Genomic DNA, 20,366 nt, shown 5'->3' with positions numbered 1-20,366 from the left:
AGGGTAAAAGAGAATGTAATTAATTTTTTTTAAAAGGTATAAAGAACATAATTTATACAACTCAGTTTGAAACTAAAGATTTGAAAAAACAAGAATTGGGGGGAAAAAAATTAAAAAAGGAATATGGAAAAAATTAAATAACTTTAAATGATAAACTCTAAAATCCCGCCTCTCGCCCAGAGACAGCTGGAGATAGGCAGCAGCAACCATTGCGAGCCCAGCAGAATGAAGCGTGACAGAAAACTGATGGATGGATAAAATCTTTAAAAAAAAAAAAAATTACATTCTCTTTTACCCTAGGGGCGGGCTTTGCTCTGGAGACGGATTTCTATTGGCCTTCATAGAAAAAGATTTGTATTGGTCAATGTGGGCTTGGAGTAAAATAATTTGATCTGTAAAACTAAATTTGAAAAAAAAAATGCATTTCATTAAACTTAATCTTAAGAAGAATTTTGAAAAAAAAAAATTGAAAATAAAAAAGTTGTAAAGACTGTCTGAAAATATTCAAATCTTGTTTACTCCCCAGAAGTCTATGGGTGAAAGACGGGTTACATCCTGTACAGGTCTCCAATTACAGGGCAGCACAGAGATATTCAGCTATGCACAGTCAGACTCACACCCAAGGACAATTAAGAGAAGCCAATTAACCTAAATGTCAGTTGTTTGGACTGTGGGAGGAAGCCGGAGTACCCAGAGAGAACCGACAAATGCACAGGGAGAACATGCAAACTCCATGCAGAAACCTGGGCTGTAAATTGAACCCAGGACCTTCTTGTTGCAAAGCAACAGTCCTACAAACTGCATCATATTGCAGCCCCAAATATTCTCATTCTTTTTGAAAAGATAATGTGAAAAAAGTTATTCCGAAAACCATTTTTTAATAAATTTGGGTTAGTTTTATTTCAAGATTGTATTTTTTTCCCTCAAATTTCCATTTAAAAAATGTGCTCTTTGATAGTTAACAAGATGAGCAGTTGCTTATAAAAATATACCAGGGATTAAGGTTTATGTAGTAATTTTAATAAAGGGATCATTTGTCATAAATATCTAATAGACAGGTTGAAAAAATGCCAAGAGATCATGATTTGAACCATTTCAGACCTCAAAGGAATACATTAATATGCCAGTTTAAAAACAACATGAGAGGAACAAAACGATATGCAGTAGAAAATATGAAAATATATATATAGGCATGAGGATGCAATTAAATTTTTAAGTCTGTCATAAAACAGAAAAATCATTTGATTAGACTTGCACATGCATTAACTTAATTGATCAAACTAATTATCTACTATGTGGGTGAAATAATATATTATCCTAAAACTAGAGGAAATGTGCAGAGCTGAAAGGTGACAGGCTTCTCCTGCTTTGTGACATTCATTAGCCCTGTTCCTCTTATTTTAGCCACACAGTTGCGCCTGTGAAGCAGCTAAGGAAATTATAGAAAGCACAGTGCAAATCAAATTAATGTAGTTTGAAGACATTATGTGACACCTTCATGAACCAGAGCTGCCAAAAGGTCATACTGGTTTCTTTATAATCGATGAGGAAAGGTTGTTGGTGCTTTCTAGTAAAAAAAGGGATGATTCCAGAAAAAAACATAAACGCCGCATCAATGGAGATGGCAAAAAAATAAAAAATAAAATGATAAAGCTTGTGCAAACAGTAAGAACTTAATGAGGCTATTTTTATGATGACTGCATCAATGTTCAACCTTTTCTCTCTTTGGTGCAACTAAGCCTGCTGGTTGGCTCAACTGTGCAGCTTTAATGAGGATAATAATCTGAGGCTAGAATGCAATCATGGATGTTGGTTAAACTTGTTCTTGGTTAAGTAAAACAAAAATCTCAGCAACTTTAGGAAATTAATAGCAATTAAATACAATTCTCTGAATATTAAAAAATACTTAGGATGAAACATCTGTTCATTGCAGTTTTCTTTTATTCAAGAAAATGTCAGCCTTCCTGGGAATCTTGTCTTTTTTTATTCACTCTGCATAAAGTTGCTCATGTGTAAATTTATGGAGCACCTAAAGGGACATGGAGGGGAAAAAAAGAACTTTTGCGAGATCCTGCAATACTTTTGCGAGATCTCGCAATACTTTTGCGAGATCCCACAATACAGTACTTTTGCGAGATCCCGCAATACTTTTGCGAGATCTCGCATAAGTTTATTTTTTGCGAGATCTCGCAATACTTTTGCAAAATCACGCAATACTTTTGCGAGATCCCGCAATACTTTCGTGAGATCTCGCAATACTTATGCGAGATCCCACAATACAGTACTTTTGCGAGATCCCGCAATACTTTTGCGAGATCCCGCAATACTTTTGCGAGATCCCACAATACAGTACTTTTGCGAGATCCCGCAATACTTTTGCGAGATCTCGCAAAAGTTTATTTTTTCCCTCCATGTCCCTTTAGGGGCTCCGTATGAATTGTTTTTGACAGATGAAGATGTAAAACAAGAGAAATTGTATGCTTATTATTTAATCCACACTGCAGTTTGTTTCCATGTGCTGCATAGTTACACCGCAGCTAATCAGGGGGACCTCTGATTAACTGCAAGAAAAAGGAAGAATTAAAACTTATTGCTTTACATGCTCTTTGCAAACCTGATTGCCAGCTTGCATAAGGAGCCTTCATCATAAGGTTTATGGACTTAAGACAGTAAACAATAAGGAGCTTACCCAACTCAAAAGATAAACTGCTTTACATAAATAAATGTCATATATCTGTCATCCAATTCTAAAGCATACATAATTTAATCTCTAGCTAAGGCAATAGTGGGATTGTAAATATGCAACATTTTTATTGTATTTTGCCAACAAGTCAAATGATTTTACATTCTAGCCACACTTATCCAATGAAACTAACAAATGCTCCCACATTCTTACACTGATATTTGTATTGATAGGCAACTTGGGATTAAGTTCAGGGGCACATTGACAGGACTACAAGAGGAAACTGGATGAAGTCCTAATTCTGCCCACATAATAAATACTCATGGGTGGTTCTAGAGCCAATCAGGGCCCCTGCCCTAGATATAATACTAGGTCAATTTCTAATAAAGATAATGATCATACAAACATACTGCATGTTTGCACCATATTTATTTGTCTTGAAATGTTCTGAACTTTCATATCAATGCGTTTTTGCAAGTTTTTTTTCTCTCACATTGTTAACATTTGATCGCTACTGCACTTTATGGAATAGAAAACAAGTTAATTTTCTCGTTATCTAAAGATAATTGAAAGACGTTTTCTCGTCATAATGAGAACATTGGTGTGTGTTAAAACTGATTTTTTTAAGTATAAGTCATGGCAGCCTATGTGTAAATCTGTAAATAATCCTGTGTTTACTTCAAGGTAACAAGACGACATTGTGGGTTTGATAATTTGCTTCCACTTCTGATTCATAAGCAATTAGACCAATGCACCGGGTGTTTTCTGAACAGCTCCAGTGTCAAGATGCATTAACCCTAGATTAAAGTCCAGTCTGGATTAAAGTCCAGATAAAAGATTTTCATAAAAAAAATAGGGCTGTTGGCCAGCCTCATTCAATACTCATTCAGTATTGAATGAGGCTGGCCAACATGTTTGATTTTCTCCCGACCGTCGTGCGTAAATCGCTCAGTGGGCATGCGCAACCCAGGGTTCTTCTTTTCCTTCTTCCTCTCAGATGTAAACACAGCAGCATGGCGGGGGTGCAATGAGTGAAATGGAGTTCTTTCTGTAAAATTGACAGACCGTAGTAGCCATTTTTGCTTAGCCATGTCTTTGTCCAAATATGTTGCCGCCTTTTCTTTTTAAGGCTTTCAGCACAAATTTGCACAAGTTGCCAAGACAGCGGGTTTTACTCTAGTGAGCTTCATATTCCCCTTTGATTTGTTTGGCTTCCAGATAGACGAGTCAGAGTAACTCCATCTCACTGCGGAGCTGAGTCCGACGTGGTTTTTAGTCGTACAGTGTGAGCAGGTAGATCGCATCAGAGCGTCGTGCTGCACATACATCGTGAGCTATGGCTGGTGCAACGACTGAAATAAATCGCACAGTATACGCCCCGCTTAAAGTATACTGTAGATGTACCGCAGATTCGTGTCCTGAGGAGGTCGCTCTTCTGTGTTGGACCATGCATCTGTAGAGAAGTTGTTTAGTTTCTCTAATGTAAAGATCCGAGCATTCCTCTCTGCATTGAACTGTAGACACCACTCCGCTCATATTTGGTCTTGGGGGTTTTGTCCTTAGGATGCACTAGTCTCTGTTTAAGGGTCTTGTTTGGTTTTCCTGAAAAGTCGCCTACACAAGTGGCTTACTTTCTCAGGTTGGCTCCACCTTCAGAATGGCAAAAGTAGACATGAGAGCACCAGGAGAGAATCTACAGCCGCATAAAAGCAAGAGGAGCAGAGAGAAGGAGCATGAACTCACGTCTGATACATTTAGGGCCTGGTGGTGTGGAATTTGCATGCATAAAATGTTCTAAATGAGTGTGGTTTATGTGCATGTGTTTTAAATAAAGCTGCTGTTATAAGAATTTATTATGCAGGAGCACTTTCAGCAGAATTCTGACTTCATAGTATTGCCATACAATATACTGTTTATGACACACTTAAAAAATAGTTTTATTTTAAATAATATAGGACTGAATTTCAAAATGCAGTTCCCTTGGCAATTAAACCTAAATGGATTCACTCTACATGGAGCAGTAAAACTTCTAACGCATTTTTCAGTTATTTACTTAAGTCCTTATTTAATTTGTGATGACACAATATAAGTATTTTCAATGGAGGTTTGACTTTAGGACAGTCTTAGAAAGAGGGGAACGAAAAATAAATATATTTTGGTCAAATTTAGACTAAATATCCTGCTTACGAGAGATATGGACAACATTTGATTGAAATCAAGTAAACACATGCATTGTTGTACCCTCAATTTTGCAATCCATTGTTAATGTTTAGTCTGATTTATTAGTTTTATTTGTTGTTTAGACGGAAACTTGTGTTATATTTTTGATCTTAGTGTCATTTTTATCATGCAAATGAAGAATGAAAAAAAAAAAAGCAATGTCAGCTCTAAGGTTCTGCCCAAAAATGATCTGCAACACATCATGTAGATCGATTTGGCTGATGTTAAAATAAATATCGATATTGGTCTTTAAAAACCTTTATCAGATTATGCTTGCAAAGTTTATCATCAGTAAATCCATTAATTTCAAAATAGAAAAATGAAAATATGTTTTCCACAAAAAAAAAATGTATATTGTTGTCGGGAAATTAATGCGTTGTGCAATAAGAAAAAAAGAAACAAAGGTTTAAGTTGTTCTATGATGTGCTATTTTACTTTAAGAGTCGATTTCTATCTTTACGAACTCAACAGAAACCTAAAGCATTCCCAGACTTAGGTAAAGAAAAACGGAGGAATTTTCTGTCTTTCTGAATCATATAACATGGTGTCCTTTCACACTAGAAAAACGATCTAGAAATAAGTAAAAATGTCTCAAATTAAGTGTCTTTACCCTTAATCTGAGTAGGTAAATGAGATAGTTTGCCAATGGAATGAGCATTTTTACTCTTAAAATAAGATAATTAGATAATATGCATTTGAAATAAGACTATGCAAATGGGTTTTCTTATTTTAAGTGTAAATTGTCTTGCTCCATTGGCAAAATGTTTATTTTACCTCCTCAATCCAAGAACAAATGCACTTATTTTAAGAAAAAATTACTTAAAAAGATTTAGATTTTTTTCCAGGATGCTTTAAAAATCTAAAACTCTGCACACTGCAAAAACGATCTAAAAATTAGTAAAAATTTCTTATATTAAGTGTATTTACCTTTAATTTGAGCAAGTAAATAAGATAATCTGAAAATGGAATAAGCATTTTTACTCTTAAAATAAGTAGAAAATAAGCAAATTAGATATTATGCACTTGAAATAACAGACTGTAGTTGTTTTTTCTTATTTTAAATGTAAATTGCCTTATTCCATTGGCAAAGTGTATCACTTAACTGCTTGATTCAAGAAAAAATGCTCTTATTTTAAGAATAATAAACTTACTTAGATTTAAATTTTTTGCAGTGCAGCAGTGCATATGTAAAGAAATAAAAATATTTCCTGAGTGTGAATGAAAAATTCGATAGGAGACTTTTTAGCCCCGGAGCCGAACAAATCCACATAATTCACCGAGAGGGACGCCATTATAAGAATCCGTCCCTACTTACAGAAAAGCCATTTTCATTTTAGCAGCAGGTTTTCTCTGGGGTTCAGCGGCTGGCAAACTTATAGGAGCAGAATTCTGATTTCCTTCCAGGTAACTTATCTAACATTAGTGTATTTCACTCTCTAAAAAACATGGAAAATTACTGGCAGCACAGGATATCCTCTTGTTTACGAGAGAATATCCTACCACAGTATTGTTTCCCCTCATGAACAGCCAGCATATTGATCCAGGCTGCAAAGCTGTCAAATTTCAACCCAATTTTATATTATACCGAAACAAATGATGCCAGTAAAAGGCAGGCCCCTGAGAGAGCTAAGTGTTATCTCCCCCATCCTGCAGCCTTGTACTCCCAATTGTGTGCTTAAGCGGGCTTTATCACACCAGGGCACACTGTTGTTCGCACGGTAAGCCACCGTGCAGGGGTATTTTACAGTCCAGCCTCAGTGAGTGACATTTTAACAAGAAGTCATAAATGTGTCACAGGAGAGAGGAAGCAAGACAAAATGCCATAATCCTTGAATGTGCCCACAAAAAAAGGGAGCAAACGACCCCTGCGGCTATCCTGATCACACACAATCATGTCAACCCCTCTAACAGTGCACACGCATGCATGCATGCATGCACACACTCAGTCAAATGAGCTTTGCAACCACGTATGTCCCTCACACATGCTGCAAGGAGGCCGTTGGGTCCATTCATGCCAGGAGGCAGCAGCAAGCTGATAAAGCTGGCTGGATTTGTTTAATTCAAGCTTCTCCTGGAACTGCAGCGGCTGATGAAGGGAGGAAAAAAAAGAAAAACAACATAAAACTGCACTCCAGGAACAGGTGAATGCAAGCAGGGAGCCGCAAAAGACAAAACATAAACAGGATTACCACTCCGCAAGCTGCAAGGGATATTTGCTCCAAGATAAATCTTAGCCTATTATCACTTCCAACGCACTTTAAATCCTAAGTGACAACAAGGCGAGCGGTGATGAGGATAACACAATTTCCTCTTAGTCAGACTGACAGGAGGCACAGGCTAGCCTGCAGTGTCTCTCCAATGTTAGCCCAACAGTTCTGGTGCTTCATCAAAGTGTCATGATACAAGTTGATCAAACACAGCAGGAGAGAGATGTTGAGAAGGAAGGGAAAAAAAAGGGAAAAAGTGTGCACAGAGGAGTGGACGCATCAGAAAACACACCAGCTCACTCACAGACACAAGCAGCTGTGACCTGCGTTAACATTTTACGCTATGCAGCTGAGTGAGTTTCTACATCCCCGCCGTACAGGTGGAGCCATGTAGCATCAGCTCAGCTGCTCAATAATTGATAAAAAGCGGCGGAGAAGACAAGTCAATATCAAAATAATTTCCCTGCGGTTCTGGCACTAATCTAATTGACAAAGGTAAGTAAGACAGAGACAAAAAGTCTGCAGCAAGACATCCAGGCTAATCAAATATTAAAGCGGAGCTTCATGAATGATACAGAAGAGTGTAATGACTACCAAAAAAAGAAGTTTTCTCTTTTTTTTTTTATAGCTCTGCATGAATTATTCAAAAGTAAATACAGATTGTTGGACTAAGATTAACCAAAACATGATGTTCCAAGGCAAATAAAACAAATCCAGTGCTGCTCTGCATCAGAGCGCAAACACAAGGACAGCATGCAACCTGTTTCACGCCACTGAAACAAAGCTGGAGGAATCAATCGTCAAACAGCCAACAGAGAGGAAAAGAGAACACTCAGAGCATCAGATTTGAACCTCTGATTCAATCTCCAGTGACAGCTGTGTACTCACCAGTGACAGCGCCTTTCACTTTTCCCCTTCTTGATCCTTCCCTCTCACTTTTCCCTCCCTGTTTCTCTGTGTTCCTTTCTGTCTCTGTCTCTTTCTATCTCTTTTTTTTCCTCCCCGCTTCCTCACTCTCTCCTCCTGATCCTCTCCCCTGCTTGCTTCTGCACAGAATGAGCCTCCACTGCACTCTGGAACCCTGTTTCTATGGCACTGCGAGCAAGCAAAGCAAGTCAGCAGGATGCTGTAGTGCAAATGTCTAGGGGCACATCCCTCACTCAGCCCAATGGATAGTCAAACGAGCTAAATAACTCTTCACTCCATTCCTGTTGTGCGCAAACACCCAACAAACCACTTAAAGTTCTTTTAAAAATCACCTTTGAGACTCAACATGCGGTTCCTTGACTCCCACAAAAGCAGGCAATGCAGCAAATTAAAAAAAGTCAACATGCACAAGTTTAGTGTGAATGAATATTAATGAGGGTTTCCTCATTAATATCAAAGCATCTCCTTGAATAGATGTCCAGATAACACATTCAAAGAGTTGTTTTATTCCTGCACAGAATGAGATTAGGCAAATGTGTGACGAAAGGATCAAAAGGGAATCTGTTTTGTTTTTTTTTCTTCTTTTCTGTAATTTTATTTTGATGAGTAACAAATGCGAAGCCAGCGCTTTGTTCTGTTTGAAGAGAGCCTGCGGTGAGATGCTGCGATGAACGCATCCGTGCCACACACTACTTCAAGAGGCACACACCATTGATTTAATAAGCATGGGACACCGCTCCCCAGTCTGCAGCGTTGACTGTGGTCATGCGACATATTGCAGCACAATCAGTACAATCTTCAACAAAGAGGGAGAAGGAGAGGCGGAAACAAGGGGGGAAGGGGATTTACATTACCCTCCCTTTGCACCCCGTATCTGGAAAATTATCAGTTCCTTGTTGCTCTTATCTAGAAGGAATTATTTTGAATGCAACACCTTGAAATCACTTTAAAATTCAACCCTGATAAAAACAAATTCAGATATTTACATATAATAGAGATACATGAAGTAAAAAGTTCAGATGATATATTAAAAACATAGCTTCAAAAGGTAAACACTATCCCTATGAAGTAATGAGATATATATTATTAAAAACACATCAGATGGTTTAAAAACTCTAGCTTGGGAGCGTTGGCTTGATCTTGATTCATATTTTATCCTGTGAGGAAAAAAAGGACACCACAGACCTCCCAGTATCAGCAGCTTAGAGCAAAGTGATGAGGCTCTCTAGTGGCTGTGAGTAAACTGAGGCTGCAAGTTGAGGAATATAAAACAGAAATCGAGGAAGATTTGTTCTCACACTCTGCAAACCAAACACACAAATCTTCAATCCACGTTCTTTGCAGCAGACAAATATTTCATTTGTTTCATTTTTTCTGTTTAATGCAGAGAAGCGCTGAAATATTTATTTTCTAAAGCAGGATCTAGGTGTCCGCTGTGAAATATATACAATGCACCTTTTGCCTCACGGCTAGCATAAATGAAAGCTAGTTTCCTGCGCGGTACTTTTAAGTTTTTGTTGAACCATGCTTGGAAAGGAGGCTTTTTGTGCACCTCAGTGTTGTGCAGAACACCATCAGAATGCATTCATTCATGTTTGGATTTTCTGAAATCTCCAAAGTTATTATAAAAAATAGTTTCCTCACATGCAATAGGGAAGGTTTCAAGCAAATTAAAAAACACCAGGAGGCTAAAGGTTTATTGAACAACCCACTGATTAAGCAGATTAAGTAATACAACTCAAATTGAGGAAGTTCACATCTATGGCAGACAGATTAAGATTTTTTAAACCCCTGGATTAACCCTTTTAATGCCAAATGTATCATATTTGATACATACGGTTTCTGAAATGTTTTGCATCTGACACCTTTTGCATAATTTAATGGTAAAAACTTTGCTCAAAATCCTATTGTACACAATCAGATATACCTGATAACACAAAAAATAATCTTGACTTATCGTATAGTAATAAATTATTAATATCAAAAATGTATTTCTGTTTTTTCTTTTTACATATTTTGTTAAAAGGGCAAATAAGGAATTCAAACCAAAAAAAAGTAATTTTCTGTTTTGTTTTATTCTTGGATCGGGCTTTAAAGGGTTAAACTACTGGCCAGGGACAGGGGTTTGTACTTAGTTTTAGCAGACTGTCCCTAAACCCTTATGCATTCTTCTTATTTGTGTTAAATGTAAAGGAATGTTTCCTTTTAAACAACTAAAATAAAAGACAATATTACACTGAGAAATGTTTCTCTCTGTTTTCTGATCTGTAAAACATGGCTTTGTTTGTTTGTCTGTCAAATAATGTGGCTATCAGCACAAATTTGCACAATATTTTAAGGCTGCTGGAGGACAAAGGGACCACTTTCTTTATTCTGCTTCATTCTACATTGGAAAAATGACCTAGAAATAAGTAAAAATGTCCTAAATTAAGTGTATTTACCCTTAGTCTGAGTAGGTAAATAAGAAAGTTTGCCAATGGAATGAGTATTTTTACTCTTAAAATAAGATAATTAGATAATATGCACTTGAACTAAGACAATGACATTGTTTTTTCTTATTTGAAGTGTAATTTGTCTTGTTCCATTGGCAAAATGTCTCTTTTACCTCCTCAGTTCAAGAAAAATTAGAATAGATTTCGATTTTTACAGTAGCTGCTCTCTCTGCTTTTTCTCTACATAGTAGCTTCATCTGGTCTGTTCCTGTTTGGCTGTGACTCTGTCCTGGAGGGAAATATCAGCTGGGCTGCTGCCATCAACACCTTCGATTACAGATGTTTCTAGTTCAAATGGAGTTTTTTTCTCTTTAGCGTGCTTGCTTGCTGTGAGGCAATTTCCTCCAACTGCACAACCTTGTACTTCAATTTCCAATGATAAAGTGTAAACATTTTAATATTATCAATATCAAATGAATTACAATCAGACTCTTTAGAATGCTTTCCAAAGCTAAAAAGTACTTTTCAAACTTTTTTTCTGACTCAAAAGTATTTGCTGCCATGTTCTCTGAAAAAAAAAGAAATGCTCTTAAACATGTTGTCTGGAACCACAGAATAAGGATATATTTTGCAAATAGGAAAGAGATTTTTGTTTTTGAAAAAAAAAAAAAAAAAACTTTTTAAATTATAATATGATAGATTGGTGGTCTGGTTTATTCCTGTTTGGCTGTGACTCCATCCTGGAGAGAAATATCAGCTGTGCTGCTGCCATCAACACCTTTGTTTAGAGATGTTAGAGATCAGCCTGTTTTCCAGTGTAGTCCTGATTCTCTGACTGTGACTGTCTGGATGTGCTCTCTTCATCCTCGGAGTTGGTCTGCCTGGCTGTGTGTTTCCTGGACAGGGCCGCCTATGGAGCTGATTGACAGTTGCCTTTTGTATCTCTGCTTCTTTCTGTTTGTCTGCTTTTGTCTCCTTGAACCCCAGTCGGCCTCAGCAGATGGCCGCTCACACTGAGCCTGGTTCTGCTGGAGTTTTTTTCCAGTTAAAAGGGAGTTTTTACTCTCTACAAGCATGCTTAGTGTGAGGTATTGCCTTCTATGAAATCGACTGGTTTTCCTGAGATAAAACATTTTTTTATCAATTTGACTGTATGATCTGGTTGAATTGTAAATTGCCTTGAGTTGACATGTGTTGTGAATTGGCGCTATAGAAATAAACTGAACTGAATTTAATTTAATTGGGTGTGTGGTGCCTTAGTGAAAAGACAGGGAGGATGGCATGGAAATCCTGGTTGAGGAAAAAGGATGCAAACTTATAATGAAACTGTTAAATGGGAAAGACTTCTTTCATCGTCCTTCATGAAGTTAGATTCAATTCTTCATTTTGCAGGAAGTAAAGGAAAAGATTAGGTTGAAAAACAAGGCTACAGTTATGACAGAAATGCCTTTCACAATCAGAATCCAGAGCACAAGTGTTGTAAGCATACTGCATCATGCAACAACATTTTTGCATTGTTGTTGTAAATTTCTCCTACTTTTTTCTCCTATTATGGTCTCTTTACGAAAATGCAATAAACATCAGACTCAACAAACAATCTAAACTTCAGTAAATGATCCTCATAAACCTGATGCAGTCCTTCTGTACAGTATGTAAGTCAGTGCGCTTTCTTGAGAAATGTAAATCTGCACAATCACCGCCCCAATAATAGTATAAAAGGATTTGACTTCAATCGCTGGTTTGTTCACAGAAAGGGCATTGAAGGTGAAGGAGAGAGGCTTTACCAGCTGAGAGATTTAGATTCTGCTGAATGAGAGCTGAGAAGCACAACTTAAGGACCAGTAAAAGCCAAACAGTGGGAATAAATCACAAGAGCTGTGGTTGTATTGTTACAGATGTAAAAAAAAATAAAATTATACTTATTTGATCCGAAATTGGTTTCAAGAACATGTCCAGAAAAAGTCAGTGAAAAAAATACTGGTGGTGGCAAAAGGTGCGACATCAAATGTAAATGCTTAATATGAGCATGCCATTAATCAACACAACAAAATATTCTGTAAAATGTCCTTTTAATACACATACAGTGTACTGTACATCTCCAGACCATGTTTGTTATTCCCTCATTGCATTCACTGTCTCTCTCACGATGCATAAAAATCAAAATGTTTGCGGCGAAACTCTATTTTGAGTTTCAGACAGACCCAAACCAAAACATTCGACATTTCATATATTTAATAAAGCCAAGGAGTTGATATGAACTGAAATGATTGCATGTCTCAGGATACAGACATGGCAGCTGGAAGTGTAGTGACTGATAGCACTGTCATCAGCAAATCAAAATGTAGTTTGTCATTACAGACTTACGTTTTTAAAAGGAAATTTGCTTCTAACAAAACATGTGGTCATATTGTGAAAAACTGGGTTTGGATAACAGCTGACTGTGTAACGATCTTGGTTCTGTTCGTTTTCTATAATTTTTCAGTTTCAAGTTCATGCTGGTTTTTCCTTGTTTTCTAGCTTTATTGATGTGTTCTGGATTCATTTAAGTTTCTTAGGTTTTTTCTTTGTCTGTCCTCTGTTGCCCCCTTGTGTTTTCTTTTCCCTCGGCTTCCTCATCAGCTCTACTCACACCTGCTCCTTATCAGCTCATTAGTCCTTCCTTTGTTCAGTCAGCCATAAATACACTCCCTCTGCAGTCCCTCTTTGCTGGTTCTTCGTCTTACTTTGTCTCACCCTGGCTCCTTGTGATGGTTTTCCCCTGATGTCTCCATGTTTCTGGTTTGTGTTTTTTGATGATGGATTTTTGGATACCTGTTTTTGTTTAACATTTTTAAGTTGGATTTTTTGGATTCCTGTTTTTGCTGCCTGATCTTTCACTAAATCTTTAAAGAGCTCACCCCTGCCTGTCAGCCTCTGCATTTGGGTCTTCTCAAAAACCTCCAAACAAATCGTGACAGACTGATTGGCATACCTTTGGTATAAGTTATGAGCACACTGAAGTACTCTGAATCACGTTGAAAGACGCTGGCACGGGTAGACATACGGCAAGTACCCAACGAATGCCAACGTATTCTCATACGTGGGCCATGGGTTACAGGTAAATTATTTGATCATTGACATACATTAAGTCTAAGTTACTCATGAGTCGTGACGTCTAGCTCACCAAGACCTATGAGTAACTTGTGCATAAATTATGTGTAACTTATCAAGAACTCAACGTATTTGACGTCTTCCAAACAAGCGCTGAACGCGTTTCTAACCTACAGCTATTTGCTCCGCATATCCATCTGGAAACCTTCCGTTGAAGTAATTTTGGGAAGGGGCGAAAATACTGGTTAGCTGATTGGCCTATGTTGGTGATAGACGGGCCAAATAAACCAATCAGAAGCAACGAAGCATATGACGTACTAACAGAGCGACGACGAAGAGGAGCCAATTGATAGATCAAACTCTTCCCGAAACCAGTCGGGAGAAGAGCAAAAACATCTTTTCCTCTGAGAAAAGCCTCCAGAGCAGTGTTTTGCTCTTCTTTCAGTGAAGAAATACTCTGTAATTCCGATAAAACTTGCTCGATAGCAACGCTAACGCTAGTTTCATCGGCTGAGGCCGCCATGTTCTTTAGACTGAACTGTCGCGCTTCTCGTTGCGTCACACCTCAACCCGCCTCAAAGCCAACGCTGATTGGACGTTCGTTTGGTGAACTGCTCCAAATTTTCTTAAACGGAGAGTCTCCAGACTGATCTGCGAGTGAAACCTTGAAAGCTCGCGAGATCAGGATGGTCTCATGAGGCTAGTTTCACATGAGGATAACGTCAGTTCTCTTCCAGACTTCATCCCCATCATAGGGTGAGTGTCATGGATCCTCTGTCTCGACCAACAAACTTCCTAGCAGACATGACGCTGATTGCAATCCTTCTTTATTTCTTTTTCTTTTTAACTATTTATTTATTTATTTATTTTTTGGCAGGCGGTAGACAGCAGCTAGGTTAATAGAGAGATCAAATAAATCTTTTTATGTTGGCCAGATGCCTCCGGGCGCATTGCTGCCACCCTCAAGGCACTGGCTTATGACAGGCATTATGCTGCCATGTGTTATGCATGAGTTAGGCTGTCGTTGGACATAAGTTCTGGACTTGTTATGAATACTCAATGTATACGCCCAAAATTGAAAAAATACATAGAAAGTTCAGCATATGCCAGGCATATGCTGTCTAAATTGTCAAGGTGTGACAGGGGCTTTAACCAATTGAATGAAAGTGCTTGACTGCAGCTGCTGTCTAATTGTATATCAGGTTTTACTGTAAAGCTATTTCCAGACTGCAGACATAGAGGTTAAGCTGCATGACAGACCACATTGATGAGTTAGATCAGTCTCTTGACAGGTGGATTGCTGCAGTATACCGACTCCTACTTACAAAAGATTGAGTAGTTAAATGTAGAAAAAGATGATTTTAAGGCTTGAATTCTTCTTTGTTTAACTGTGAGTTAGAACCAGAATATAATCATAGTGCCCAACCGAAACTACTACGGCCCTATGGAATATTTGAATATTTACTTAAGTTTATTGTTATTTTTAAATAATTCTGGGACTGATTGAACTTAGATAATACAGGTGCTGGTCATATAATAAGAAGGAAAACGACAACTACTAAAAACTTGGAATTTCGTTTTTTTTAAAATTTTAGTATCTTGTGAAGGTAAACATTGAAGACAACAGGTGCCTTGTTCTTATCAGTTAATCAATTCAAAATACCTGAAAAGGCCTTTAAATGGTCTCTAAGTGTAGTTATGTAGATTACACAATAATAGGAGAGACTCCTGAATTGACAGTTGTCCAAAAGCTACCATTGACACCCTGTAGAAGGCGGGCAAGACCCAAATGTCCTAGCACATTAATAGAGAGGCGAAAGGAAGGAATAGAGGGGGTCGAAAAATGGTGTATAAGCAATATGGATAACTACACCTGGAGAGGATTTTGAAGAAAGACTCATTCATGTGGAGTAGATTCAAAAAGAATGAATTGCAGGTTGAGCCTGTGCTTTAAGAACCACCACACAGAGATGAATCCAAGACATGGGTTTCAGCTGCTTTTTTTGTTTTGTCAAGGTACTCTTGAACAGGGACGTCCTCAGAAGCATATCATCTGGGTGAAAGACAACAAAGAATAGAGTGCTGCTGAGTGGTCCACAGTTATAATCCCTGAGGAAAGTAAATTTTGTTTTCCCTTTGGAAGTTGGAGTGTGGAAGAAGAGAGGAGAGGCTCAGAACCCACATTCCTTGAAATCCAGTGTAAAGTTTCCACTTTCAGCGAAGGTTTGGGACGCCATCTCATCTGCTGGTGTTAGTCCGATGTGTTTTCTGATTTCCAAGGTTAAAGAAACGTTCTAAAGCGTTCTTAATTCAGCCCATTTCTGAACAACTGTACGGAGATGCAGATTTTATTTTCTAACAGGACTTTGCACGTGCACAGTCCAATAGCTACCAGTACATGCCTGGTTTAAAGACCATATTATCCCTTTTTTCAATTGGTCAGCAAAGTCATCTTTTCTTAGCCCCATAAAATCTATGGGGTATTTTGAAAAGGAGGATGCAATATGTCAAACTTAGCAATGCAGACTGAAGGCCACTATCAGACCAACCTGGGCTCTTATAACACCAGAGTAGGTCCACAGACTGATCCAGTCGATGCCACGCTGCATTGATGCAGTAATCCTGGCTAAATAAGCCCCAACTAAATATGGAGTACAGTACATGCTCACACATTTCCTGATTATCGTTGGCCAACATTTCTAGAAATCCTTTTTCTTTTGGTAACGTTATAATTTTCTGAGATGTTGAATTGGAAGTCTTTATTAGTTCTCAATAACAATCATGTAAGATACAAGTTTCCCTTTTTAAATAGAAGTAAAATAAATCAACTTGTTCAGAAATAGATGGATAGTGGCAGCCTAGTGGTTAAGGCAAAGAGCTTGAGATTCTGAGGTTCTGAGTGCGAGCCCCCAGTCCCGCAAACTGCTACTCTGGGTCTCTGAGCAGGACCCCTAACCACAATCTGCTCCCCATGCGCCACATGATGGCAGCCCAATGCTCTCGAAGGGGAAGGGTTAAATGCAGAGATAGATTTCACAAAAGTGAGATCAATAAAGTTCAATAAAAAAATAATAAATAACAAAGAAAATTATCCAGTTGTTGGCTTATGATAAGGTTTACGTTACAAAAATATTTAAATCTAAATAAGTAAATTTTTTTTTGTCTCATATGAAGAAATTAACAATTAACAATTATTGAACAGTTTAAACTGCTTAGTGAGTATCGAGAAAGGAAATATTGAGCTTTATAGAAAATTGCAATGGATTTTGAGATTTCAGATTTAACATTATTTATATATGGTTTTAATTTCTCGCAATCTCATAGAAATTAAGATTCACCCACAATTTCAACTTTAAGATTTATGGTTAAATCTCTTTTAAATTCTTGCGACCGACGGACGGACGGACGGACGGACAGACGGACAGACGGACAGACAGACAGACAGACAGACAGACAGACAGACAGACAGATAGATCGATAGAACCTACATTTGTACCTACATTTCAGCAGATGTGGAATCAGTCAGTAGGTTGTTTTAAGGAAATGACTGTCTGGTATTTTTAATACGATTCATCTAAGTCCGTCAAATATGCCAATGTATGCTATTTTAACACCAAAACATTGTCATATAAAATCAACATGAATCAAAGCGTGTTTAAACTAAACAATCCAAACATGCTACAAATATCAAAGATGCAGATGCATCCATAATCTATTGGCCCTCTTGTCCAATCACATCATCATTCTCCCTTTGATGTAGCTGCCACAAACAGCACACACACATATCCAAATCCTTGAAACATTAACAATGCATGACAGATTGGGTTATAAGTAGCAAACAGCATGGCAATCAGCTGACAGCAGCTGGACAGGCTCTTGTTGGGGCAATGATGGGTTGTAAGCGGGGAGAGAGTGATGCCTTGGCTTAAGGTGAACTGCTGATGGGTATTAACCAAACAAATGTCAGTGTGTAGTTGTGCAAACGCACACTATGTGTGAGCTGTGACTGTCAGATAAAAAGAAAAATCTGTCCCACACATGTCTCTTGTACTAAGACAAGTAGAGACTGAAGGTGATGTAATTAACATTTTAATGACTCTGACATGACATCAGAGATCCAGACAGTCACGTCTGAATTAAATTCAGACAGATTCTGTTTTTTTGAGGGTTTTTTTTTTTTACCATGTCCTGGATTTGAAATTACTCAGTAGTCTCTTCTGAGAGGAGAGTAATTAAAGCCCAATATAACTTCACAGCACAGCTAAGCACAATTAGAACACAGAAATTGCAGCGCATATTTTAACTAATTATATGAACCCATGTAATTACACTGTGATAATTAAAAGGGAAAAAAATAAAGCATGCTGTGTATCAACCTATATGTGACCTTTTCCTAAATTTAAAACCCTCCTTTTCTATTTCACATGACATTAACAATGTTGATGAAATACTTCTGATAATCCTCTTCAAGCTTTGCCGGTTAGAGAAGTTTATTTACGGCTTTTAATTGCACCAAAACAATATTAATGGTAAATCGGTGTAAGTTCAGCCTTCTTTATGATTTAAATCATTGCACTTACTTTCTCTATTATTTGACTCATAAACTTAAAGCATTGTAAAATAGTATAAATCTAAAGCCCTGTTATGTAGTAAATGAAGCTACAAGGGGTTCAAGCTGTAAGTGCATTGGAAAAGAAATCAATATATATTTTGGGATTTTCAAAAGGCTTTTGTCACCATAGATCACCCCTTATTACTAAACAGACTACGGAAATCTGGCATTAGAGGATTGGTTTATGAATGTATAGCACGCTACTTGCATAACGGGTATCAGTGTGTCCATTTTAATGTGACAAACTGATTTAATAAAGATCCCATGTGGGGTACCTCAGGATGCAGTACTTAGTCCATTGCGTTTTCTGTTATATATTAATGATATTTGTTTTATTCCAAGTCCCTTGACTGTATTTTATATGCTGACAACACTGTGTTCTGTAGTTGAGATCTTTTTGACCGCTTCTCGACATTAGTTTCAGAAATTAAACTTATGGTTTGATTTAAATAAATTGCCAACTTGGTAAAACAAAGGTCATTATTTAGAAAAAGGCCCAAGGGTTTTAATAGAGATTTAACAATAAATGCTGAAATTAAAATTGTGTGTGAATCTAAATTTCTAGGAGATATCATTGATGAGAAATTAAGCCGGAAACCATATATAAATGATGTTAAATCTGAAATGCCAAAATCGATTGTAATTCTCTGTAAAGATCAGTATTTCCTTTCTTAGCACTCACTAACCCGCTTATATTGTTCATTAATTTCTTCATATGAGACATTTTGTGTTTAGGTGTGGAAAAATACATAAACAACTGATACAAATTCACTATTTTTTTTTTTTTGCTAAACAAAACTTTAAGATATAGAAATAAGTAAACATTTCTTAAGTTAGGTTTATTTGTCCTTAATCTGAGTAGGTAAATAGGATGGTTAGCCAATTCAATGAGTATTTTTACTCTTAAAATTGGATATTTAGATAATATGCACTTGAAATAAGACAATGCAATAGTTTTTTTGTTTTTTTTAATTCTAAATGTAAATTGTCTTGTTCCATTGTTAAAGTGTCTCACTTATGTTCTCAATTCAAGAAAAATGCAATGGTTTTAAGAAAGAATGACTTATTTAGATATTAATTTATTACAATGTAAACTTTATCATGAGCTAAAAACTGTCTTATTTCTTAATTAAACCATATATATATACCTTTATATTTCAGAGCAGATCTTATGGTGTGTTTAACTTTCTTTCAAAGGTCAGAGCTCAGATCTGTAAATTAAGAAACTCCTGAGTTGAATGTGTTTTATTTGTAACTCAAAAATTCCTGTAGGATTTATAATATTCATAAGGTGGAACAGCATCAATTAAATATACTAGATTAATTTGGTTTCCAATTGGGCATACCAATCAGTATGTCCATTTTGAAAGTCCCGTGTAGATTAAATAAGCCACTTGAGACCATTAATTAATGTTTTCTTCCTTGTTGCGGCTAGTGAAATTAGCAAAGCATCATCAGTCTAATAGCTTACCGGTATATCATCAATAGTAACGGTCATCTCTGTTTATAAACTGACAAATTTATAAATACAATGATAGACACTAATGAAAAAGCTGCAAACCAACTAGAAATGTAAATGTCTGTGTTTAATTAAAAAGAGAGTTAATTTAATCTTTAGCTCCCTTAACAAAAACAGTGAATTTAGCGTTAGCTTAGCTAATATGAAGTTTATTATTTAATTTTATTAATTTCTGAACATTTTGCTAATGTTATTAGAACACATTTATGACTATATATGTTAAACCAAGTTATATAATGATGTCTTCACTTAGCCAACTGTTAAATATTTGAGAAAACAGTGATTAGCCTATAGATATTTTTGCTAATGTGGCTAAAGATATTTTGCTAATGTTGCTAGCCTCAACCAGGGGACATCGGTAAAGTCCCATGAGGCGACATATCCAGAAAAGTTTATTTGTGTATATTTTAAATAAAACTACTAAGTATGGTTGCTTTATTGCAGAAGAAACAGTGGAGCTTACAGTAATGATTATTTTGCTAATCAATTAATCAATCTGTAAGTTTTTTTCTAGCATAGAAAAAAAAAAGTTTTTTTTATTCCATCTTAAATGCAAAGTCTTTTAAATGTTTAATACTTAAGGATAATTACAGTTTTGTAGGTTGGTCCTTTAGCCAATAGCATGTGTTAGATTGTATACTCCAGTTAATCAGCAACTGATTGATAAATTATGTGA

At 36.8% G+C, this 20,366-nt stretch overlaps 1 protein-coding gene across 1 annotated transcript in view; it reads right to left on the bottom strand.

Moving 5' to 3' along the window:
• The window catches only part of LOC107098651 (synaptotagmin-6-like), a 91,124-nt gene extending 82,958 nt beyond the window's left edge, over window positions 1-8,166 (bottom strand). The window contains exon 1 of the mRNA XM_015396424.1: window positions 7,999-8,166. The gene's annotated coding sequence lies outside the window, so the exon portion shown is untranslated. The remainder of the gene's footprint in view (window positions 1-7,998) is intronic.
• Window positions 8,167-20,366: the final 12,200 nt, after the last annotated feature.

Source organism: Cyprinodon variegatus, unplaced genomic scaffold, assembly GCF_000732505.1.
Source record: "Cyprinodon variegatus isolate N-32 unplaced genomic scaffold, C_variegatus-1.0 Scaffold797, whole genome shotgun sequence".
NCBI classification, from domain to species: domain Eukaryota; kingdom Metazoa; phylum Chordata; class Actinopteri; order Cyprinodontiformes; family Cyprinodontidae; genus Cyprinodon; species Cyprinodon variegatus.
The sequence above is the reverse complement of the archived record's forward strand: the minus strand, read 5'-3'. Positions and strand labels throughout refer to the sequence as shown.